The sequence below is a fragment of the Passer montanus genome, unplaced genomic scaffold, assembly GCF_014805655.1.
Source record: "Passer montanus isolate IOZ18808 unplaced genomic scaffold, ASM1480565v1 scaffold31, whole genome shotgun sequence".
In the NCBI taxonomy this organism is placed as follows: Eukaryota; Metazoa; Chordata; class Aves; order Passeriformes; family Passeridae; genus Passer; species Passer montanus.
The window spans coordinates 12,113-37,732 of record NW_024367819.1 but is presented as its reverse complement, the minus strand read 5'-3'; positions in this window follow the sequence as shown (position 1 = coordinate 37,732).

Below are 25,620 nucleotides of genomic sequence, written 5' to 3'. Positions count from 1 at the left end.
TGGACTTGAATATGTATCTCACAAATTACAATCTTAATGACATTTCTAATTGCTCAAGCTTGTCTTTACTGCATTTTGACTAAAATTTCTGCCTGAATATGCTCAAAAGGAAGGCAAAGAAAAAATAAAATACTTTCAACATTTCAAACAAAACTGGGAAAATATATAATTTCTGGGAAAATATATAATTCCAGTATGACTTTTTTAATAGAAGACATTATTTTCAAGTTGTTTTGGCAAGGTCACTGTAACATTCGTCTTGGGTTAGTGGTCTTTAAAAAATTTTGGTGAAGTGCTAGAAGTATGCTACATATTCTAATAGCAAATAAAGGCATGGAAAATGTGCGGAAAATTCCTCCATGTATTTGGGTGTCCTAATTTCTGAGAAACTGGCAACTGAGTTCAAAAAATTTTCAATAAAAAGGGAAACCTTTTCATTGAATAATATCTGGCTCTTGGTTGGTACATGGGTCAGTATATATGTATGCCTTTTACTAGGATTTTCTCGCAAGCCTGACACCTATGAATAAGAATCAAACAAATTGTTCATATAGAAAATATTAAAGAAACATTTAAGCCTTGAAGAAATTCAGTGATCTTTTTTATAGCTTAATGTATAGCAAGTGGAGTGTGACACTGAGGGTTGACCTTGGTTTCTGGTTCTGTCTGTGGTTTCCTTGGAGACTTTCTGCAGGTCACTTCCTCACCCTTTGTGAATCATAAAAAGGTTGGGGTTCAAAGGGACCTTAATGATCATCTCTTCCGGCATGTCTCAAGTGAAAGAACAAGATCAGATTGGATATTAGGACAAAAAAAAATCACTGACAGTGTGGTTAGAATAAGTTGCCCAAGGCGGTGGTGGAGTTGCTATCTCTGGAAGTCCAAGTGACATCTGGATGTAACACTTAAGGATATGGTTTTTACTATATGACTTAGAAGATCTCTCCCAACCTTGATTATTCTGTGATCTATTTCCAAAATCCTCTGTCACAGAATGGGCACCTTCCAATAGACCAGGTTGCTCAAAGCCAGAGCTAATCTCGCCTCAAACACTTCCAGGGATAGGACATCCACAACTTCTAGGTGCTGCCTCTACCAGTGCCTCACCATCCTCACAGTAATGAATTACTTCCTAAAATCTCATCTAAACCTGCTCTCATTTGTTTTAAAAATATTTTGTTTTGTCTTGTCACTGCATGCCCCTGTAAAAAGTCATCCTCTGCCTTTCTTGTAGTCTCCTTTCAGGTCCTGCAACACTGCTGTAAGTCCTATGCTGTACAGCCTCAGCTCTCTCAGCCCATCTTCATAGGAGAGAAGGTTCAATCCTCCTCTGGTCATCTTGGTGGACTCCTCTGGGCTAACACAGGTCAGTGCTGGGGACCCTAGAGCTGTATGTAGCACTCCAGATGAGGTCTCATGAGGGCAGAGTAGAAAGGCAGAATCACCCCCCTGGATCTGCTGGCCATGCCTCCTTTGATGCAGCCAGGACACAGTTGGCTGTCTGGTCTCCAAGTGCACATTGCCAGGGCATATTCAGCTTCTCATCAACCAACAGCTCAAGTCCCTCTCCTCAGGGCTGCTCTACACCCAGCCCCCTCCCCCAGTCTGTATCTGTGCTTGGGATTGTCTTTGGCCCAGGCTCAGGACCTTGCACTTCGCCTTGTTGAACTTCATATTCATGTTGTCATGAATGGTACTAATTTGATGCACTTAATCCTTCATTTCCTTGGCTTTTATTAGTTGTGTGTGAAAAACAAAAACCTCTGAAGTTCTGAAACAATCCTTGAGCTTTTCTGTCTCATTTTTTCGTTTTGTGTAAAACTTGTTGGATAGTCCACCTTCTGGCATAGCACCTCCTGAAGCCCTCCATTTTGGCAGACATATTTCTGGTGAATAAATAATAGTCTGAAATACATCACTCAAGTCTATTCTGATTTGCTTCTCTGTAAGAATCCAAAATTCAGTAAGAAAAGAAGAAGTTGTTCTGGGGATCATCTAACACAAATTGGGAACTACTGTAAGTCATCAGGAAAACTCTTTTAGTCAGATCTCAAAAACAAAAATATGGAAAGAAACACTCTGAGTATTGGCAGAAGATCCAATGCTAACTGAATATTAATATTTGATTCTTTATATTGTAAAGAAGTGAACAGAGTCCTGAAGAAAGACTGCTTGATGACTGAAGTGATTGATATTGGCTAACCCAAGGTGCATTTACAAACTATTTTGCTTTACAAATTCTTTATATACTGTCTTTTCTTATTTGAAATGTAGACATTCTCTGTTTAGTAACCTCATTTAACCTTATCACCAGTTGAGAAACAATGCAATTGATCTGAAGACAACCCAACATTCTCCTCTAATTGTTTTAAGAGATGCTGATAATGAAGTTTGGTTACACTTAAGATTTCACCTCATTCTTTTTCATTCCATTTGTAAAATTTTCTTCTGTATTATGCATTTTACTCAGTTAGTCTGAGTCTATCTTTCTTTACCCAGTCTAAAAAATATGTTTTTAATTTAATTAATGGAAACTAAGACCAAAATGTGATCTCTATAGTAACGATATGTATCTTCCATTTTAGGAAAAAACATTTTTAAAATAATGGCTCACACTTGCTACAAATTTCCTTTTAGACAAATTTCATGCATCACCCACAATAACTTAAACTCCATATTTTTAATCCTAATTTCAGGTAAAATGCAAACATTTCCCATTCTAAAGCTTACAGATTACTATTAAAAGAAACAAGAACTCCTGCCAACTTTTGGCCACTCTAAGAAAGAAAGTCATTATGGACTAAACTGAGCTGCTTTTTACTGCAAAATTTTCCATTTATACTGGCCGTTCCCTACAAGTAAGTGCTCATAAACTGTGTCCGTGATGAGCAGTATGGTTTTCAGCTAGAAGATGACAGTTTGTATCAAATTTTGAGGACCAGCAGATGGTGCTATTGCAGATGGCTATCTTGTTTGGTCTTGTTTAGTTGGGGTTTTTTCTTGACAAAAACTAGCCATAAACTCTTAAAACCTGCACTTATTGTCAGTCAAGGCCTGGTGCTCTTAAAAAACTGTGGATGTTCTTTCTATATAAGGCTGTATATCCGGTGGTGTTGTTTTCCTAAAGATATGTTATGGATTTTATTCATATAAGCAACCTGATATTACGTGGTGCAAGGAAATTGCGGTATTTGCCTTGCGGGACTGGAGGGATCAAGGAAAAATCAGTATTGTGCTCCTTCAAAGACCCAATAGTCTGGTTCTGTAAGGTCTAAATAAAACAGCTTGAAATTACTGTAATTGGAAATGTTTCATTAGACTTTCTTAGGTATGGAAATGTAAAAGGACTGTGCTTCCAAGTACATAGCATAAGTTTTCTCTAGAGGAGCAAAACACAAGTGAAACATCTCAAGACAGGGATATCATTAAAGCAATGACAGTCTTTTGAAAAATGCTGTAATTTATCAAAGGCACAAAGCTTTTTGTATTGGAGCAGAAATTGGTCATCATCTCCAGTAAAAAATAAGGAAGAAAAGGAAGAGAAAGTGGACAAAGACTTAAATTTAAAAACATAATAAAAGTTACAATAAAAAGATGTAGTGACTTTTATTGACTAATACGAAGGAAAATATAAGCCTTCGCCTTTGAATTTTATTTTTTGAACCATTGAACAGAGATCTGTAAGTGTCTCTGTGACCAGGCTGTTGAGAGCCAGATACAGAACCTGTGGCAGCACAAGATGTTCAGTGAAAGAATGCAAAGATTAACTGCCTTTTTCTCAAGAGTGTTACATGAGTATTTTATTTTCTGCAACATAAAAGACAAAATTTAAAAAAAAAAGAAAAAGAAAAAGAAAAGAAAAGAAAAGAAAAAAGGAAAGGAAAGGAAAGGAAAGGAAAAGAAAGGAAAGGAAAGGAAAGGAAAAGAAAGGAAAGGAAAGGAAAGGAAAAGAAAGGAAAGGAAAGGAAAGGAAAAGAAAGGAAAGGAAAGGAAAGGAAAAGAAAGGAAAGGAAAGGAAAGGAAAAGAAAGGAAAGGAAAGGAAAGGAAAAGAAAGGAAAGGAAAGGAAAGGAAAAGAAAGGAAAGGAAAGGAAAGGAAAAGAAAGGAAAGGAAAGGAAAGGAAAAGAAAGGAAAGGAAAGGAAAGGAAAAGAAAGGAAAGGAAAGGAAAGGAAAAGAAAGGAAAGGAAAGGAAAGGAAAAGAAAGGAAAGGAAAGGAGAAAAGAAAAGAAAAGAAAAGAAAAGAAAAGAAAAGAAAAGAAAAGAAAACTGTATGTAATCCTGTTCAATCTCTCAGAATCTCTAGTCCCTGGCACCCCACTCAGTTTTCTGTCTGTCTGTGCATTTCCTTTTTTTTTTTTTGTTAGAGAACAACGTATAAACCAGAACTAACCATCTATGAAAATGATAGGCAAAGAAAATAATGGAAAGCAATAAAATTTATTTTCAATATCCAAAAAAATTTTTTACCCAAATCAAAAAATTTGGTAAATAAGATAAAGTACTAATAATTTTAGTTGAGGAGAATATTTGGAAATTTATATGCAAAAAATTAAGGTTATTTTTCCAATTGCTTAAAAACTAAAGTTAAATGCAGCCTGGTTTATCCCAACCTTTAGTCTCTCTTCTTACACAATCAGAGAAAGATCTTTAAACAAACAAATCACATTGCTCTTAAAATCAGATTAACTTCCCAATTCACTTTACACAGCTCACTGAACAAATGCTAAATAATGACAGATTTTGGGCCAAGCAGATCTGGCTTAGGTCTGAGCTTTTCAATCCAGTGGAAACCTGCTTGATATCCAGTCCCCTGTATTTCATAATTCTGATAGAGGTATATTTGTCTGTGTGAATTCTGTGAAAATAGAAAAGTTCTGTCATTTCATGACTGCAGACAGACGTTTCCCCACCTCAGATTTCTGCCTCTCCTCATTGCTACTTCAGCACTTACCGCAGACATTCAGAGCAGCCTTGGTTTCAGGCACACAACAAGAAATGAGTGATGCAGCTGGCAACACACCCCTGGTTTTTCAAGCTTTGATTGTACTCTGGGGAGTATGAAACACAGGCTCTTCACAACCTTTTTGCTAGACAGTTGATTGTGCCAGAGGAGGATGGAGGAATCAAAGGACAGTATGAATGGCCACACAATTAGAGAATAAAAGAGGTCATGCATAAATGTTTTTGTTTTACATTTTGGTTTGGATCGGTTTGGTTAGGGAAATTTTTTGTTGTTCTGAGATCAATAATCTTCCTAGAAAAAAACAATGGGAAAGGAAGGCAGCACAGTTAGGGATTAAGCACATCAAAATGGCACCATGTGGTACTAAGGAGCAAGGGTCCTTCAGTGTAATGCAGGAAGAAAGCTGTGTCACTATTCACTTTCAAAGGATGTTGTCCAGTCATATGTTGTCCTGTCTCTTAATGACAGCTATTGTAAAACTCAGAAGTAATTAAAAAAAAAAAATTAATTGTTAAAGTCATCCAGGGTGTTCCAGAGTTGAAAAGTGAGTGATATCTAACACAGATCTGCAGTATGTCATGATCACATTATAAGGACTAGAAATAGGGACAAAGTTAAAAATTAGACTCTGCTTTTCTGGACCCTGCTGAACCTCCTTGAACTGAGAACAAGTCCAGGGAGAAGTGCCTTGCATCTTGTAACACAATGCTGTAGATCAGATATAAATACATTGTTGGAAGGGATATTCAGACCATTCTCTCAGCTTCAAAAAACCTGTTACTTTTGCAGGTGCCCCAAAGAATTACACATAGGTAGTGTCTATTGTCCTGGCCTTTACCTACATCAACAAGTTTTGCCACTTTACACTTCCTACTTAATCACTACATGGTGCAAATCTGACTATTATGTTCATATTCTGGCTTGCTTGCTTCCAACAAAAAAAGCATTTTCTGGATCCTGAGGTTTTGGGAGGTTTTAAGTCCAGAGTCCCTAACAGCTCTTCTCAGTATATCTGTAGTGTGGCACCTGTGCAGAAAGAGCATTCTTTGGGAAAGACCTTGTAGTAGCTTAGATCTCAGGAAGGCCAATACACCTGGCTTTTCTGTGTGTTTCAGGGTCTTTAGAGGAGTGACTTGTCAGGGTGATGGTAGCTGGACACAGACAGAGTGATCATTAATAAGAGCATTTATTAGAGTCAGCTGTCAAGATGTTGGACTATGATAAAGTTTAAAAAATCACTAAGTCGTGTGCTATGGGGAAAAATATATTTTTTTGTGCCTGAATGATAAATATTAGTCTTATATGCAGTATTGTTGACAATTCTCTGATAGAAAAGACTGGATAATATTTTAACACATAATAGTACACATTGCATGCATTTTGTATCCTTAACATTTTCATTGCATGCAAAAAAAAAAGGCATTAAACTCAATCATTCCATGAAAAACAAATACAGAACTATGCCACACCTGTTAGTCAAATGACAAAAATATTTTAAAAATGTTTCATTAACATACTAAAAGACATTAGAAAAGCAACAAAGGGATTTATCATGGTGATAAAATAAGTATGTTGATACATTAAAAATTCTTAAAAACATTGAACAATATTTTCCTGGAATTAAAAAAAAACAAAAAACAAACAAACAAACAAAAAAAACCCCACAAAAACAAAACAAAAAAAACAAAAACAAAAACAAAACAAAACAAAAAAACCAAAAACAAAACAAAAAAAACCCAAAACAAAACAAAACAAAAAAAAACCAAAAACCACCAAACCAGTGTGAGGAGACTGTAAGCTGTTTATCATAGAATCACAGAATAGTTTGGGTTGGAGGTGACGTTTCAAAGGTACTTGAAGACCAGTTAGTCCAACTGCCCTGCAATGATCAGCGACATCTGCATCTAGATCCGGTTTCTCAGAGTCCAACCTGACTTTGAATGTTTCCAGGGACAGGGAATGTACCTTCTCCCTGTGCTTTACCCCTATGCTTATGGAAGCTCTAGCCCTCAAGGATTTGCCATACTTCATTTTGTTCTCCATATGTCAAGAATGAGTTGTTAAAGACATGGGTTGCATGGTTTGTGCTGTTTACTGTCCTAGAACACCTGCACAGCAGCACAAAGAGTGAGTACTGCCAGTGGTGCAGTGAAGGTCATAGGATGTTGAGCCAATTTATGCAATTATATGCATAAGACTAATGATGTTCCGGGGCACTGCTTCTTTCAAGCTCTGCTCCTTCTTCCACAGGTCTTCTGTTTCTTCTCCAGTGCTGAATCCTCTCTGGTCCTCGTCGCTCACTCAGTTTTCATTTGCACTTCCTGATCTGAGTCAGTCTTTGAATGCTGTGAAGGGTTTCTGACAAAGACACTGATCAAGAAAGGTAACATGACTGTTCAAGGGAACAAAAATAATGATGAAATCCATCTACATTTCTATTTCCCCTCCATACTTTGTCCCCTATAAAGATTCTCTTACTGATATGTAGAGGAACAAAGTATTTTTCTTCCTTTTACTTTTTAAGTGCAGAGATTTTCTCCTGTGTGGCAATCTTAGTTCCCAGCCACAGGGAATGGTGTTTAAGAGGAGTTTAAAGCTATAGGGAACAATTTAATGAACTTATTACATATAATGTGGTTAAGGCTACAATTTTTATTCCTGAGAGTGTTAAGAATTTTTATTGTCCCTCTACTACGTAATTGCACACAGAAAGGATCTCCATCTCCATGGATTTCACTATATGTTGGCACTGAAAAGTATCTTAGGAAAAAGATCTACATGCATTTTTATTTTGAAAACTGACAGCATTACTAAAGTGTCCAGGATGTTTGTCTATAGACCAACAGACACCCTAACATAAGATTTGGGTGTATTTCTGCTGCTTAACAACACACTCCAGAAAAGCAACCCTCTTTTCCTGCCCTTGCCTCCATGCCAACTATGTTACTTTCAACTCTTTCTCAGCATGTTCATGAATGGTCTCTCTGGGACCAATGCATATTTTAATATATTTATTTTTAGAAGAAACACAGGGTTGGTCATAAAAGCACAGATATTCAATTAGGCAAATGTTGATTTGCTCTTGTGTTTTTGTTCATAGTGGCGAGAGGCACAGCTTTGCTGGCAGGGACAGCTGGCTTATTACTCTTTGCAGTATCAACATTTAACAGTGACTCCAAAGTTTTATGGAGCTGTATGCAAAACATACCTCTAAATTTTATATAAAATAATGTAAGAATTATGGGTAGTAATTCGTGGAAATAAAAGGTGTATAAAATATATATGTGTAAAATAAATGGCTGGTACACAGGGAGGGGGGAGAGATTCTCCCCCAGGATGGTGAAACCTCAGCAGACTGGCAGAGAGGCATCACAACATTTACATGGGAAGGAAACCTCGGCCGCACAGGAGACGGGCATTCACAGAAACATGCACTCAGTGACGCCCAAGAAGTGATGACCCCTAACAAGATACCTATCTGATATGACCAGGGCCACCAACACCTTCCACCTGAATGCCAGATTTCGGGAATCGGGGAAGTGTATTATTCTATTCCCGGACGAAGGCTTTGTGCAGCCCGAGCCAGAGAAAGAAACCAATTTGAATATGAAGAACTCAGAAAGAAACAAAGGGACTCTGCCGTGGGCAAAATAAACTGTATAAGAACCGCTGCCTCGGAGCAGCCAGCGTGCACGGGGAAGAATTGGTACTAGCGAGGCCAATCTCACGTCCACCCAGCTCACCTCCCGGGGGTGGTATGCTGTCCGATTGATTGGTGGCTGTCGGGACTGTATTACAGTCGCGAAATAAATTCTATTTTAATTTTTTAATTAAAATTGGCTATTTTTCATTTATAACAAATAATATAGAGTAAATAGAAAAAATATAAATAGGAGAGATTGGTAAAAGTAAATTATTCTTTTAAGAGTCCTCAGAGTCCATCTGTCCTTGAAAAACAATTAAATATTGGTCTCAGACTGAACACAACCTCTCTGACAAGAAATTCTGGCATCATCCACCATCCATCATCAAATCCAGTCTTTCCTATGATCACTTTTTTGCAGTTTCTTTCAATTTTGTACACAATGGCTGGACCACTTCAGTTTTTTCTCCCTTTCACTCTTTCTTTATATGTTGCTCTTCCTTGTTCAAATAATGGCATACAGATCAGAAGTTCAGGTAACTCTGAAGTTCTGTGTCATGCAAGTCTCTTTTGAAAGGTTAAGTCCTCAAAGCAGTTCCATATTTACTTTTCTCAGCCCTCACCTTATGGAAGGTTTGGCCTATTTCTTTACCTTTGCTATTTATAAATAATTTGCTTCTCAGCTTTACCATAATCTTAGTTTATTAATAATTTCTTGCAGTGGCTGCTGTACCCGCATTTACCTTATGATTAATCCTACCACCCAATAAAGTCTTTCTTGGGTTTGACAGAAGCAGAAGGACAAGTTGGGTTTATTTTTCTTAGACAATGGCATGTGCACATAGGACATGACAATGTACAAGCAAACAAGGTATTGTTTCCATCACAGATGGAAAGGGTATAGGAAAACTGAGAATGAAACTCCAGATTACTGTGACCTTTAGGCAGTCTCGGCAGAAGTGAACCCTGAGTAGTTACAGAACAGCAATTTTTGGGTGGCTGTTAGAGCAGCAGAAACCAACACAGACAGCATTGCAACAATGCTTGATTTGTCCTTGTTGCATGTCATCCTTGTGCATGACAGAGGCAATTTATTTTGTAACTGAAAGACTTGGTTGCACCTACCTGGGTTGCATTATGTGAAGCCACATTCAAGGCTACAACAACAAAAGTTAAGTTCTGACAAAAATCTTCAGGCATAAAGGAGGGATACAACAGACATAGTCACAATACCTGTAATATGTGCCCTTGAAACTGTGATTCATGACATGACAAAGAGCAGCCTCCCATACTGGGGGAGGTCTCACTCCCCCTGAAGTAATTCTCAAAAATTGCATTGAAGATGAATTAGACCCTACAGGTAAGAGGCCTTTGTAAGTAAGTGTTAAAAATCAGAGGCGTCCCTTCAGCAGTCTCCCACTGTGTGCAGTTGTTTCCTTTCTTTTCTTAATGGTCCAGAACTACTCCTGAATAGCGTTCACTGAAAAGCACCAGGAGGGATTAAAAAAAAAGAAAAAAAAAAAGTGAAACTACAGCAATTCTCCAAACCTTGTTTATTGAATGTCAAGCTGAGAGCAGTTATTGACCCAGGGGGATTACAGTTTATTCAGGGTGCCAAGTAATTATAGAAGTGACATTAGATCATCATTTACACTCACAGTATAGTCATGAATGACAATGTCAGCTAAAACAAGGACAAATGAGAAAGAGCCCACAGCTGACAATATTCCTGAGCAGCATTGCACAAGGTGTAAGTAAATGAGGGTTGTCTGGTCTAGTAGCTGCTCGTTTCCATTGGAAATTACCACCTGCTGTTCTCAGTGGCAGTTAACACTAATATGAGAATCCCTGAGCCAAAGTAATAAACTAACAGCAAATGTTGTTTTCTGTTTTCTGTCTTTTCACTTAGATAGCAGATAGAGGAAATTATAGAAGAGACCTCTTAAGAAAAAAGCTTTGGTACTCAGCAAATATACTCTTTTATCGGGAAATTCTGTAATAGAGTTTTGCAAAACTTGCAGTACTTGCCTAAATTCATATGAGTTATTCATTTACAAGTCAGGTAGCAGTCGCCTTTGCATGTTTTCCACCCAGTGCTTTCCAGATTAAATTCCAAAATATGCAGACTCATCTGCTAGAAATATGAGAGCTCCTCAAATCAGAAATACTCTACTGGTTTCTGGCATCAGTATAATCTCATTGCCTTATACAGATCTGCAAGCAAAACTGAATATCCAACCCAGGAATATTCAGTAAAAAAAATCTTTCTAAAATTGTTAATGTCAGGATAACCAATGGGGCTTTTGACGTAGCATACCAGCTTTGCAACCAGGAAAGCTGAATGAAAGTCTTGGAGGTCATTCGGATGTAGTCTTCCACTTGGTATTTTACAGAAATATTGCTAAGAACCCAACCTTAGCAGCTGACAGACCAGCGAACATAGGAGAGAGGACTATAGGAACATGCACAGTAACCCTTTCACTGCAGCTAGGAAACAGAAAACCCTATTTAGTAAGACAGCCAGTTTTTCAAGAAAGAGAAAATTAAAAAAACACTCTTCTTGTTTTAAGATCAAAGGATATCAAGAAAATTTTTACACTGGGTTAATTTTTGAGCTCCCTTTTTTTCCCTTTATCCAATCTAAAAAGAAAATCAAGTACTGCCACTTAGAAAAGGTACCCCTAACTAAAAAAGCACAAATTTCACTTCCTTGCTCCTTTAAATTATCATTACGTCAAACCTTCTAAATTAATGGCCTTTTTTTTTGATAAGTCCTATGTGAAACAGAAAATAGTTTTGTTCTTCTATATTTTTTTCTATGGAGGTCTCCTTTTCTCTCACGTAGGTTGTGTAAGATGGGTGCCAAAGGCAAAAGGAAATTAAAAAAAAAAAAGGAATAAATTTTGGAAAACATATAAGGAAGAAGTAAACTGGTCAGTAACTACCTTATTAGATGTATATTTATTATGTTCATACTAATTTCTTCAGGCACAGAAGCATTTAAATGCCTACCTGAAATTTTCAAGCTGCAAATCTCTTACTTACAACCTCATTTATATGTGTATTCTGTGAACATACAAGCGTCTGTACACAATCATACTCACATAATCGCTAAACTTTTACACATTACATGTTTTACTTGGTATATTCTTCTTAAGTTACTCCTGTTCCCAAAGAAAAATTATTGTTGACTATATAGACACTTATTGGGCCACACCTGGAATACTGTGTCCAGTTTTGATGTCTCCAGTTCAAAAGAGGGAGGTTGGAATGAGTCTAGCACAAGACCAGTAAGGAGCTGAGATAATTAAAAACTTGGTATATCAAGAAATGTTGGAGAATTTCAAGTTTGTAATAAAAAGACTCAGGTGGACCCCAGTTTTCCAGTATCTGGAAGGAGTTAAAGAGAAGATGGAGATCTTCTCTTCATGAGGATGCATGACAACAGGAGAAGAGAATATGAACACAAACTCCTTCAGGGTAAATTCAGTTTGTATACAAGTTCTTCACAAAGACAAAAACTGAGATTTGGGATAGTTGCCCAAAAGAATCTCTCTGTTGCAAATATTCAGTGCTTAATTTGAAAATCCTAATCTGAATAAGGCCTTACTTTCACAAGAAGGTTCTGGCCGATGATCTCCAGAGATTCCTTTGAACCTAGATTTTTCCATAACTTGCTATTCCTCAGGTTCCCTTATTACAAATGGATAAGAAAATGTTTAAAATGTAGTCTTAAGCTAGTTGAACCTACAATCCAAAGGCTACAGTATTTGGCTTCCTTCTGCATGTGTCCTTGATCTGAAACAGGAGCCAAGTGGTCATTGTAGAATTATAAACAGAAATGCAGCTAGCTGCAAGGATTTTTTTCCAGAAGCTAAGGAAAGGGACAAAGCACTGGAAACACTAATGAAAACTGGCATGTGAATAATCAAGTATCTGCTCCACAGTGATGGAAGGAAAGAAACTATAGTGTAGTTTCCTGGTGTTTTCATGCAGACAGTGTTTCCCTAAATCTCTTTATACCCTCAAGCAAAAGAGTAGAAATTAGAAGATATGCTTTTTCATTTAAAAAGAAAGGAAGGAGGAGGGAAGTGGCAGAGCAAAGGATAAGGAACAAGGATTGTATTGTGTGGTAGGAGCTGAAACCCTTCTTCTGTTTTCAAGCAGATGATCACACACCTGCCTGTCTTAAACATAGATACGTTTGGGGTGGCAATAACTATCAATGTCCAAACCAGCATCAAGAACATGAGGTCCTTGTCTGGTCAGTATGTATGAATAACTCTACACCTAGGAACACTGCATCTAGTTTATTGCACGTATTTCAACACAAACAAGTGTTTTCTCTTGTTGATGATATGCTTTGCATTAACAAAATGTTTAAGACTAAAAAATATTGCAAGAATATAATATGTGAATTATTTCCAAGTGAGATGTTTTGTTCAAAAGGCAGCAGGATTTGTCTTCTATTGAATCTAACACTGTTTCTATGGTTCTAAATGTTGCCCATCACAATTAATAAAAATAGAAAAAGTTTCCTATAATGAGACAATTTGGGATCTTAACAATTGGTTACCATTAAAGCCAGGGCTCAATCCATCTTTAAAGCTCATCTCATTTGTGGATCTGATCTCAGGGAATAATCACTGCTTGATATAAGATTTACCATGACACTCTAACAACAAATAAAGTGTTGTAGTGGACATTGAAATGCCTGTTTCCTACAATTCAAGAATTCAAGTAATTTGCAATCTGACTTAGACTACAAAAGTCATATTGTCCTAACACTTTGCCTAAATCCTATATTTTTCCTGCAATGTAATTGTGAAGTTAGGTTAGAAAGAAAGACATTATCATTACAGCATAATTCTGAGACATAATAGTTCATCTGCTTCACACAACGCAACAGTGAGAGTGATGTGTGTGCAAAACTGCTGGAAAAATACAATTTATTTTAATGGATATAGGATTTTACATCACCCTTGGCTACAGGAATTAAAACACAAAAAGAACATTTCCTTGTGTAGGAATTACAGTGTTAGTTAAACAATAACCCCTCAATGAAAAAAAAAAATCTAAAGTCTCAAGTCTCAAATTCTCATTTTCTGACAGTTCTAGGAAGGAAGTCTATTACCTTCAGCAAAGCTGAGAAAGAATAAAATACTTCTCTTACAATATTTTTCTACTTTAAGAAAAAATGCAATAACATCACAGTTTATAAGACAACATTGTTTTCCGGCTGGAATAAGAGGAACAGGGTTATGTTCTGGAGCAGCCTGGTCTCTGAAATATTCATGTTTGTCTGTTCTCTGACAAACACCATGAGCACAAACAAATCACCATTTCTGCTAGGAACAGAGATAATCTTTACAAATAGACTTCATATCTGAAAGATTAATATTTTACTGTGGGACTTATACAAACAGTCCTATAGCAACAAAACTACATGAAATTTTGAGGGCTTTTTCTCTAAATTCAAAATTTCTATTAATATCAAATCAAATGGACTTATATAGTTTAGTTATACTTAGTGAAGTAACTAATTTTATTTCTTATATCTATTTCTCAGCTAAATTCCATGGTCAAAGATCTATATTTTTTTCATTAATTTAATGGGAAAAGAAATTTTTAGACTATTATGTGCAGTGTTCATGGACTCTTATGAAGTCCAAGAAAGAAAGCATAAAGAAATTTCAGAGACATAAGTTTTCATGCAACTCTAATGTATATCCTAAATTTCTAAATTCTGCCTTTCTATTGAAAAGATAGTATTGCAAAGAAAGTTAAATACTGTTGGCTCAGGTTCTGCTGCTAAGTGTCTGATCACAGCTTCTTTCTTCATCAGCCAGGAGAACTGCCTTATTTTAAACTTAAGGAGTGCAAGAGATAAAATGGCCATTCTGTGGCATATTTTCATTTAAAAGGAGCAAGTGCCAGAGGAATGGCTTCACAGGATAATATTTCCATGACCACTTGTTAATTGTGCAGTTACAGCTTTATGGGAATACTCCTTTAGATCATATGTATTGCACCTGATATATTTAGCCTGGTATAGAGCAGGTATAAAATCAGACATGCATTTCCCAATAGTTTGTATTACAGGTCACACCTACTCCTGTATTTTGACAGGTTGATCAATTATTCAGTGTAAAAGGCAAGTTACCTTGTAGAAATCTTAATTTTGGAGGTGTTTGCACAGCTACATTGCAGTAGAAAAGCATTTATTTTTTTCATCCTAAAAAGCCAAAGTTTTAGAGTGATTGTATGTATTGTTTTCTTTACCTTCTGAGGGTTGAATGTCATCATACTTGCAGGTAAAATTGTGGCTTAAAAGTTCCATTTTGTTTGATTCTATGACAGTGCCGTTACTGATTTAAGTAAAACTCACTCATATATGCTGTCATAATTATAGAGTTACCCAAAGCTCTCAAAGATCCAAGGATTGCATGGGCTTTTAAAATTTCAGTATTTTATATTGTCGTGGTTTGGCCCGGAAAGTGTGTTTCTGGAAAGGACTAGGTCAGGCCAATCAGTGGCCAGATCTGAAACTGGCAGCTGTTCTGGCCACTGAGATTTGGACACGCCTCTGAGAACGCACAGGGGTTAAAAGCAGAGCATTGCCAGAGGAACTTCCCAGAGGAACTTCCTCTTTGACCCAGCAGCAGGTGAGCTGGTCTCACCTCCTCCCCCTGCCCAGCTGTGTCTGCGTGGGGGAGGGGGAGGCCATGCGGCCTGAGGGGAGAAGGCCAGAGGCTCCTGCAGGAGGAAGGGTGGAAGAGAACATGGGACGGTTTGGGCATCCCCCCTGGGAGAGGATGGCAGGGACTGTGCTGGCTTGGAATGTGATATCTCGTGCCAGCACCACGGCCAGGAGGAGAAGCGGCAAGCGGCGGGGGGACAAGGTGCCCAGCCGCTGGGAGACCAGGCTGAGCTTTTAACCCTTCTACAGTGGTGAGAGCACTGGACATGGAAGGAAGATGGTCACCGCGGCAGATTTTCTTCGGACGGCTGCGCATGTGACACAGAAGTACAGGAGGTTCCAACTGTGTTTCCAAGGGAAGCCCATGGTGTAAGAGGGAGACTCCTCTCTCTTGATTAACTGGGGAGAAGCTTGTGTGAAAGAGGGTATTAGAATGAGAATCGATGTGTTAGAGGGGATTTGAATGTTAGAGAACTGGGGGGAGGAGGAGTGTTTTGGGAGTATTCCATTGTGGATTGTTGTGTGTGTTTTTTTCTTTTGCCCTTATGTTTCTGTGTTGTAGATTATTAAAGTGTTGTGTTTTCCCTCCATCCCCAATTGGGAGCCTGCTTTGTTCTGTTTCCGGGTCACAGCTCACAGCAGCCATTTTGGAAATACATCCTTCATGGGGGCCCTGGCATTGTGCCAGGGTCAAACCATGACATATATTGTCAAGATTCATTGCACATTAAATACATATATATATTTTAAGGTGTCTTTCCACGCTATCTTTAAGCACACAAGAATGGAAAAATAAATAGTCAATCCTTATGTGCTAAGAAATGGCATGTATTGCAATATTCACTTTTACTTGGTCTTCTGAAATATATAAGCACAGACAAGTCAAAAACAAACTCTTTCATTTCATTATGTTGTTTGAGACTTACTCTCCAAAAACCAGTTTATTTTATAAAACTTATCTGAAGAACTGATACTAATCTGTGCCTTCAGAAGAGTGAATAATGATATATCAAAGACACTAATGGCACATTCTTTTCCTAAAATGTTTGCATTTGGCTCAGTAAGTCTATTAGGTGTCTGAAAAGGCTTCTGACTTCTTAGAAGTCTTTTTCTTTCTTTTTTTTTTTTTCCTTAGAAACCTTGGCTTTAAAAGGATTGGATTTGTCAGGTCTGTTAGACTGGTAGAAATGTTCCAAAATTAAACTTAAGTTTTAAATATTATCAAAAGTAGGACTATTTTAGGGAGGATATTGCATAACTAAAATAACACTCATTCCACTGCAGTCATATATATGTCCAACATTCAGCTTCTGGCTAGGAACATGCTGCACACAGACTTCAGATGCATCAGAAAGCTTTATTTATTTTTCTGTCTACCTATATAATCAAAAAAGCCAGGAGATCAAAAATCCCACAAGGATCACAGAGGATGAGGTCTTAAAGTCTTTGAGTTATTTTCTCTGTTTTTTGGGTTTGTTTTTTTTTTTAAGTCTGATTGCTTTCCAGATTATTTTGTGGTTCTTGGAATGCAAAGACTAAAAGTAACCTTAAGTAAATTCTCAAAATAAATACAAATAGACAATTCTGTCCATTTTCCTCTTATACTAAAAAAAAAAACAAAGAAAAAAAGAAAAAAGGCAAAAATTTTTTTTTTATATTGCTGGTTTTATTTTTTGTTCTTTCTTATCCAAAATAATTTCTTCCTCTCTAGACATATTTCTAATTATTTTTTAAGATGTATCATAGCCACCAAATATGTACTTTGAGATATCCATATTCCCTCCTAATTATTTCCTTTCCCTGTCTGCATATAACTAATTCTGATTTTTTAAGCTTATGTAAAATGGTTTTTAAAAATGGCATTTTAGTGCTTATGAGTCAACAAAGAGAAAAGTGTCTGTTGCTCTCAAAATATTGTGTTCAAATAAACTAATAGCTTTAGAAAAAAAGAACAGCAGAACAACCAAACTCATCAGATAAGTACTAACTGCACATTAGGGAACAGATACGGGTTTGACTTGTCTTTTAGAGAAATTTTTCTAGATACATAAGGGAAAAATCTACTCACCTGGCTCTGATTCTGCAAGCAAGATGGGAGGAAAAAGCTGTTCCTATTTTTTGCATTACAAAAGCAGTTAACATAATTTTTCATTTATAGTTCTAGCCTATAAATAAAAAGCCACAAAATACAATAGGAAGATTCATGAATACATCTTGGTTTTCTAGAGCATGGTGGATTGTCAAACCCAGATTGTTTTTAAAAATACAAAATCAGTCCTTTTTTTATCAGTTCTGCACTCTTCCCTCATCTCCCTGCCCCCACAAAATATCCATGAGGTTTAAAAATAGTGCTATTTTTCTTTTTAAAATTTGCATTTGTTACTGAACCCTCAGAGTTTATATCTTTGCATTTTTCTCCACGCCAGGAGCTCTGAAACCTTAGTGATATTTTCTAATTTTAAAATAGATGATCACTTAACTTCAGAAATTACATTTTAGAGGGAGCCATGGGCACTGTCCCTGTCTCAGCCCTGAAGTGAAGCAGGGCAAGGCCTGTCCATGGAGGGAGTCAAGGGCTTCTCTTCTCACCCCATTTCTCAGTAGGGAGAGACCTCTTCTTTCCACTGATGGGTAGGGAATGAGGCCTCAAACACTTATCCATGTTTACTTCTGAACAGCTTAAAATTCTGGTGAATACGAGAATTACACTGGAGCCAAAACTTGAGGTGGGACCTAAAGCTCTCAGGACATAAAAAGTCAAGAGCCTGTTCCCATCCCTGGTGTGCAGGCACTTCCCAACCTCACTGCTTCCTTCTGCAAAGTGGGATACAACCAGCAAATGTCATCTTCTTTATGGGTAGATTTTACCAGACCGTCTTCTTTTCTGTTCTCTATTAAGGGGAATAACACATCACTTGTGTATATCATAATATATATATTTACCTTCTTTCCTAATCAGAGAAATTATTTCTGGGTGAATGCTGGAAATGCTGGATGCAATTTTTCCCAACTTATCCCATAATAATAATAATACTAATAATAATAACAACAACAATAATAACAACAACAATAATAATAATAATAACTACAACATTGATAATAAAAGGTTTTGTCATCATCATCATCATCATCACTACTAGTACTACTAGTGCTACTACTACCACAATATTGCGTACTTAACTTCCAAAGAACTGTCACAAACAATACTGCATCTAGACAGCTGTATAAAAATGTGTTTACTTTTGGGCTTAAAAGCAGCAGATGAGCAGTAAATAGAAGAGAGCCTGGTAGAGGAAGAACAAATTTGGTACAAGAAAACTGGGATAAACTGCAGTTTCTACAAAGAAAGTCATGACATTTGTCTATCTTACTAGAAAAGTTTCACCTTAAAAGCATTCTGGAAATTTAGTATTGCTCAGGAGGCTGTAAAGACGGGTGCAATTTACAGGAATTTGGATATGAGGTGTTAGAAAGTCAGACTATCTCAAAAAACCTATGCATTTATGTCACTAAACAATGCCCTGTGGACTTGGATTGTTCTTGTGTGGCCCTTAAAATACTGACTTCAACTTGCACTGAAGTCAGTTTGTCATCAAAGAACTCACCAGTTCAGAAGAAGTAAACTCTGTGAGGAGCTGGGTCTTTAACAAACCTAAAGTGGACTAAGAAAGACAATAGCTTACCTGACTCAGCCAGGGACTTCACTTGGTGTCAGATCTTATTTCTTCATTTCCTTGCTAAGCATCTTTCCACCAGCTCCTGAATGATGCAGGCAATACTGAAGATTTGCTAGGGTAAACCAAGTGAAATAATCCCCATGGGAGGTTGTGGTGAGTAGTTGGTTCAATAACCCCACCTGAGTATGTCATGTCTTTGGCAGATTGAAGTGGAAAGGGTTGTCTGGCTCATCAGGGACAACTATCTGCTCTCATAGGCAACTTCTTCATTTATTTTCTTTCCTAGACCAAGTCTGTCTTTCCATTAGTTAAGGTTTCTTTGTAAAATCTATGGTAAAATATACCACAAAGAGAATTTTCCTGGTTTTATGTAATTTTTCACTTCTTTCATCTCCTTAGTTATGGTCTCCTTCAAAGTTCATGCTCATGTTTTGCTTGTTGTTGAATGTTGGCTTAAAATGTTGTGGTTCATTTTTCCCCAATGATACATAGAAAAAGGAAAAAAAAATTCTTTCTGGACATGTGATTGCATACATGATTTTTTTCTCAGTGTAGGAACTACGATAACTAATTCTTCCATAAATACTCAAAAAGTACTCAGAAAGCTTTTTTTTACTTCTGTTTCAAAATTAGATTGGCAATTTTCGTATCCAAACTTTTATTTACCAAGCTGTCCCTTTTGTAAGAAACCTGTAAAAATGCAGCAAGGATCCACTGTAATCTTTTAAATCCAGATGTTCTTAGAGTATGTAAGATGCATACATACATGTACACTGCATATATAGAAGTTTATGTATATTATCTGCTCTGCTATAATCACTTTTCTGCATTGGGTTTGTTTGGGGTTTTGGGTTTTTTGTCGTTGTTGGGTTTGGCTATTGGTTTGTTTGGTTTTCGGGGGTTTTTTTGGTATTGTTGGGTTTGGGGTGGGGTTTTTTGTTTTGTTTTGGTTTTGGGTTTTTTTTGTTTTCTTTTGTTTTGTTTTGGCTTCTGTTTTCTGAAGATTGTAAAAATTTAAAGAAAACTAAAGTTCTCTGTTAGTTTAACTTTTGCAAAAGGAGATGTATGCTTCAGAGAGAAGGCTCCAGCTCTCAGGAGAGCTTTGTTTTTATATTGCTGCACATACAGAGCACAAAGAGAAGGATCTGTCCTTCCATATATCTTTTCACTCCCTATGGAGAAAAGAGAAAGTTTCAAATCACCCATTTAGCAGCCTGTTCAGTCTTTTTTTAACTTAAATTTAAGGGATAAGGAAACAAAAGAATTCAAACTCATTCATTTGGAAAAGCTGATTAATACTTTCACTGATTTTGAAGTGAGGAATAATCCACTTGAAAGAAATGGGGTGAATTTGGAGATTCTTGCTATCAAAAAAAGAACCAGGGAACATATGAATTCTCAACAGCTACTGTAATCCCAGACTATTAACAATGGGTGAAACTGAATTTGCTAGAATTTAAATTAGTTTAATGTGTTGCCATAAATAGTTATAAATTTGAATAAGCAACTGTGTTACAATTACTACACTAATTTTTCTTACTTAGTGGAGGAGAGAAAGTCTTTTGTTTCAGTGGAGATGATCTCCTCAGGATCTACTTTACCGGACATCAGTATGCTATTTCAAACTGGGACAAAAAATCTTATTTATTTGAGGGCAGTTCCCAGCTCCCTTTTAATCTCCAACATATCCCCACTGTATATTGACCCCACTTTTCTTTTCCTTGTTCTTGTCCTCTTTATTTAGCTGAAGTAGCTTTTACTTGTTAAAACAACCTTTTCAAGATCTAACACTTCCCTGATGGAGTTGATGATCTCTCTTTTTACAGTCCTTATAGACTTCCTATTTATTCTGTCTCTCTTACAGAAGAAGTAATTTGTATAATTAAGTCTAGAAGTCTTTCCTCAATATTTTTCTGCCTTCCTTGCAGTAAAAATGGCAGATCTTTGAAAGTCAACACCAATAATTTTCATTATTCTTTCATTTTTTAAAATTTATTTTTACTTATCCAAATAAATAATTTCTACTACTTTGTGCTTCTTAGTTAAGTGAATCATCACTAATTCCAAATTCAGTTTTCCATAGCATCTTCCTTACCTTCAGAAATCACATTTGTATTAGTTTGTAACTAATTTGTTAATATCTCATTGGTAACAGTGTAAAAGACCTAAAGATCATGATTGCCTCCAACATTGTTAAGATCACAGTAGGACTTTGCCCTCTGCAGCAAACTGTGCAAAGCAGCTGCTTATCTGCAAGCAACCAAAACCCACCCCCCGCCAAGCATGTCTCTGCAAATACCTGGAGATTTGGACTTCGAGTTAAAGCCACCTGATAAGAATTTGAGGTAAGAAAAAGGTTGTGCCTTTGTCCAGTTATCTCAGGTCTAAGGAGAGGTTAACAAGGCTGGGGAAGAAGAATGTGCCCACTAGGAAAACCAGTTCTGCAGCGTCGCTGAAAATCAGCTCTGGCCAGGTCCAGCTTGGGGAGGCCACAGCCCACAGCCCATTGCTGAGCCCCTTCCACCAGAGGACTGCACGGGATCCACAGGGTTACAAAAGACAGTGTAAAACTCCCCTCACCCAGGGGAAGTGCTTGGGCCTTCCCCAGAACACCTGAACATTTATTAATCTATTGAACTCTGTTTTGCAGGACCCCCACCGCTGAGATGACCAGAAAAAAAGGACCAATGGGACCCACGGGTGGTGATATCTTTTAATTAACCTGTCTCTCTTTCTTTTTCTCTCCTACCTGCCTCCCTATCCCTTTCCTATTTCTTTTTGCCTCTCTTTACCTCACATTTACTGTTAAATAAAATCCATAATATTGACTTGACATATGGTCTTGTTTTTACCTTAATGTGGGCAGAGGCACCTCTCTTATGGTCCTAATAATTGGATCTTAAAAAGCAGAGACAAAATCTGATGGAGAAAAGTTTGATTCTCATTTCCAACAGCTCTAAGCTAGAAGTATGCATCCTCAAATCCCTCTAAAGAAGGTGGAATTTTCCCTGAAGACACAATAGCCACAGTATTTGCTTCTAATGCCTTTACCCATGTCCAAGTCTATCTAAAGATAACTTTAGCTTTAGATTTTAGTCATATCTAAAGGTCTGTAGAGGGCAAGTGAATCTCAGTGCTTTGTGGAATTACACTGCTTGCATATATCTTATTATGGCAACTATCTTTGGGTATTTATATTTACAGGAACATGAGATAAAATAAATAATGAAAAGATGAGGGAACTTTGCAGTTAGTGATTTCTTTACTTCTATAAAACAATGATCTGAAAACTTTGATCAATTCACACAAGTACAAGTTGATCTGCATTATGTGTCAAAGTGACACAATAATTAATATTCCTAATAATAATCTACTATGTTTCTCTACTTGTCTATAAAGCACTGAAATGGAGTACTTAGTCTTTATAATGTTATCAAGTTGTTTCATTCCTTTGCAAAAGAATCAAGTTATCTCACCTTCATTTGTCACACAAGACAACTGGAAAGTAAATGCAAATTTTAAACCATGTAAAAGATAAAACCTAAATGTTTACTTTATCTAAGAATTCCTTATGCGGAAAAGACCAGTGAGCATGGAATTCTTGCAGCACAGTATAGAAATCCCAAAATCTTTTTCTGAATGAAGGGCAAGTTCAAATATGTGAAACTGAATATTTGGTGCAGCCTTTGTCTCTAGATTCTATTTATAGCATTGACACATTAATTTACCTCTTTAAGAAAACACGATTTTTAATTTTCAGGAAGAGTATTGATTCCAAGACTTCACAAGACCAATGGCCCAGGTGATCAGCAGTAACAGGATCTATCTAACAGCTTACTCTGCCTCTCATGGGACATGAGAATAAATTAAAATATTAGATTATTAAACAGTAAAATTATATGAATAACAAAATATACATAAAAACTCATAAGAGCAAACACACAACTCATAAGAATATATATTTTACATCTGAGACTCAATGTCTTTTCATACATTTTGTCATGCAACATGACAAATACTCATTTTGTTATATGGAATGCCTTTTCCTAAAGATATTTACAGTGCTATTGATAAGCTGTTCTGTTTCAGAAGAACAAGGTTACTTTGAATATTGAAGAATATCCTTTCAATTCATCATTTGGACAACATATTTCAATGGCAGTACTCCAAGGGCACCAAAATCCAAAATATTTTTTATTTTACCTATATTTTCCTCCTAAATGGTGACTTGCTTACACAGGTCAGCTAAATAGGCAAACCTTGTCTGTCTACTTCACCTTTGATAAAATAATTCCTTCTGTTAAGCCATTGGCTGCCTTTGTGTTTATAACTGGGCCCTGAATGTTGAACACCTACCTTAGGGACTTCCTTAAGAACTTGGCCCTTACAATAATCGCTTCTGGAAAACAAACAAACAAACAAATAAACAAAAAAGTGTGAAATACAGTTGTCTCTATATTTTCTAAAGTTTTATAATCATTGTACCTGTGTTTTTCTGTGGGCTTTTACTACCCACAAAGGCATTTAAGTTTTCAAAGCTAAAGTTTTCTCATTTATGGTACTTTTATATAAAAGAAATTGGTTATTCTTATGTTTCTACCCAATACTATTAAGTCAGTATACGGGTTTTTAAATGTAAATAATTTTTTAAATTTTGCAAGTTAGTGTTTGATGGTGATGAACTTACTTAGAAACATCTTTTCTCTATGTCATATTATGAAGAAAAAGATGCTGCTGGGCACATCTTTGTGTGTCTGAATCTGGCCTGCAGAGCTGTGCAGATTTCTCTATTACATGACGGCCATAACAGTGAGAGAAAATATTCCACTGAAGCCAAATGGACAGGAAATATTGCTGCAGAAGACCATGAATTGGAGCCAGTAATGAGCTGTTAATCCTCAGAGAAGCCTCTGAATAACAAATAGATACATAATATTTTCTGACGCTCACAGAGAAAGAGACCCCTACACTTTGAACTTACAGTGTTGAAACCCATACATTCAATAGCTGAGCTACACAATGCACTCAGTAAAATAAATAATAGATGAATAAGTGTTTGGATGGTCTGGCTAGCTGACTAACTGCTTAGTTAATGAATCCAGACCATTTAATACTTCCAAACAGAAGAGTTTGAAACTGAAATTAAAGAGAAATGGGTCAAAAGCCAAAGTCATCCCAGCAGAAGCATGGTCATTGATACGTTTTTTTCATCAGAAGGTCACCACTTTTGTATGTTACTCTTAAACATTTTGAAAAATCATGTTCATATACAGATGTGTCCAGATTAGGAGACTTTTCTCATCCTCTGTTATGTGTCACTCTTTGGGAAGGAGAGGAACATATGTGATCTTTGCCTTGACCAAAGACAAATATCAGAAGCAATTATTTTGTCACTGTATTATTAGAGGAGTACTTCTTTTCCCTCCTATAAATATTTTGACCCAGAGGTTAGTTATTCATTGTTGCCCTAATTAAATCTGTATTTTCCATTCTTACTCAAATAATTTTTTTGGTTGTCTTTCAAGCTGGCCTTACATTCTGCTTCAGTGACATGTACACACCAGGGACTGAGTTCTATGGGCTAAAATTCCTTCTCATACCAAAACTGGGAGAAATCACTGTTTCCACAAACTCTGTCTTTCAACTTGAAGGAGAAAAACATGCATGAGGTTTCACATTGACACAAATATTTCAAACACAAAATATTATTTGACTAGATAAAATCTGTTGGCTTTCAAGTTTTCCTGCAAGCTCCAGAGAAGGAAAGAATCTGGTGTCTCGACCTTGGCTGTCTGTCAGATGCACACCCAGCTGCTCTCTCACTCCCTTTCCTCAACAGGACAGGGGAAGAAAATAAGATGGAAAAGCTGGTGTGTCAAGATAAAAATGGGGCGGTCACTTAGCAAGTTACTGTCATGGACAAAACAGATTTAATCTGGGGAAAATTAACTGATTGGCAAATAATTTCTAATTCTCACTGATGGTGAGAAACAGACAAAAACAGAAACTAAAGCAGAGACAAGAGCTAAAGCCTACTCTTCCCCAGGTTCGTTTCACTTCCTCATCTCTTGCTCCTATACATTGTCTTTCCCAAGTAGCTCAGAGGGATGAGGAGCAAGGGACTGCAGTCAGCCTGATAACTTCTCTCTGCTGCTTCTTCCTCCACACTCTCTTTACCCACTTCAGTGTGAGACCTTCCCATGGGCTTCAGTTTTTCATGGTCCAGCATGGCCTCTTCATGGGCTGCAGCTCCTTCAGGAATATCCATGTGCTGTGGAGCAGGCTGTGCAAATTAAAAAAAAAAAAAAAAACAAAAACAAAAAAACCAAAACAAAACCAACCAACCAACCAACCAAAAAAACAACAACAAAAACACACACACACACAAAAACAACAGCAACAACAAAAAACCCAAAACAAAACAAATTACCAAAAAAACTCCAAAATAAAAAAAAGAAACAAAAAAATGGAGAAAAAATAGAAAGCAAGAGGCTCAGGTATGGGGAAAGAAGCGAAAAGTATTTTCATTTAAAATTAGGAAAGAGCATTAAGCAATGGATTTTCTTGCCTCACTGTGTTTTGTATTTAAAAAAAACACTTAAGTAGTATCCAAAGTTATTTCTCTAACAGCTCACT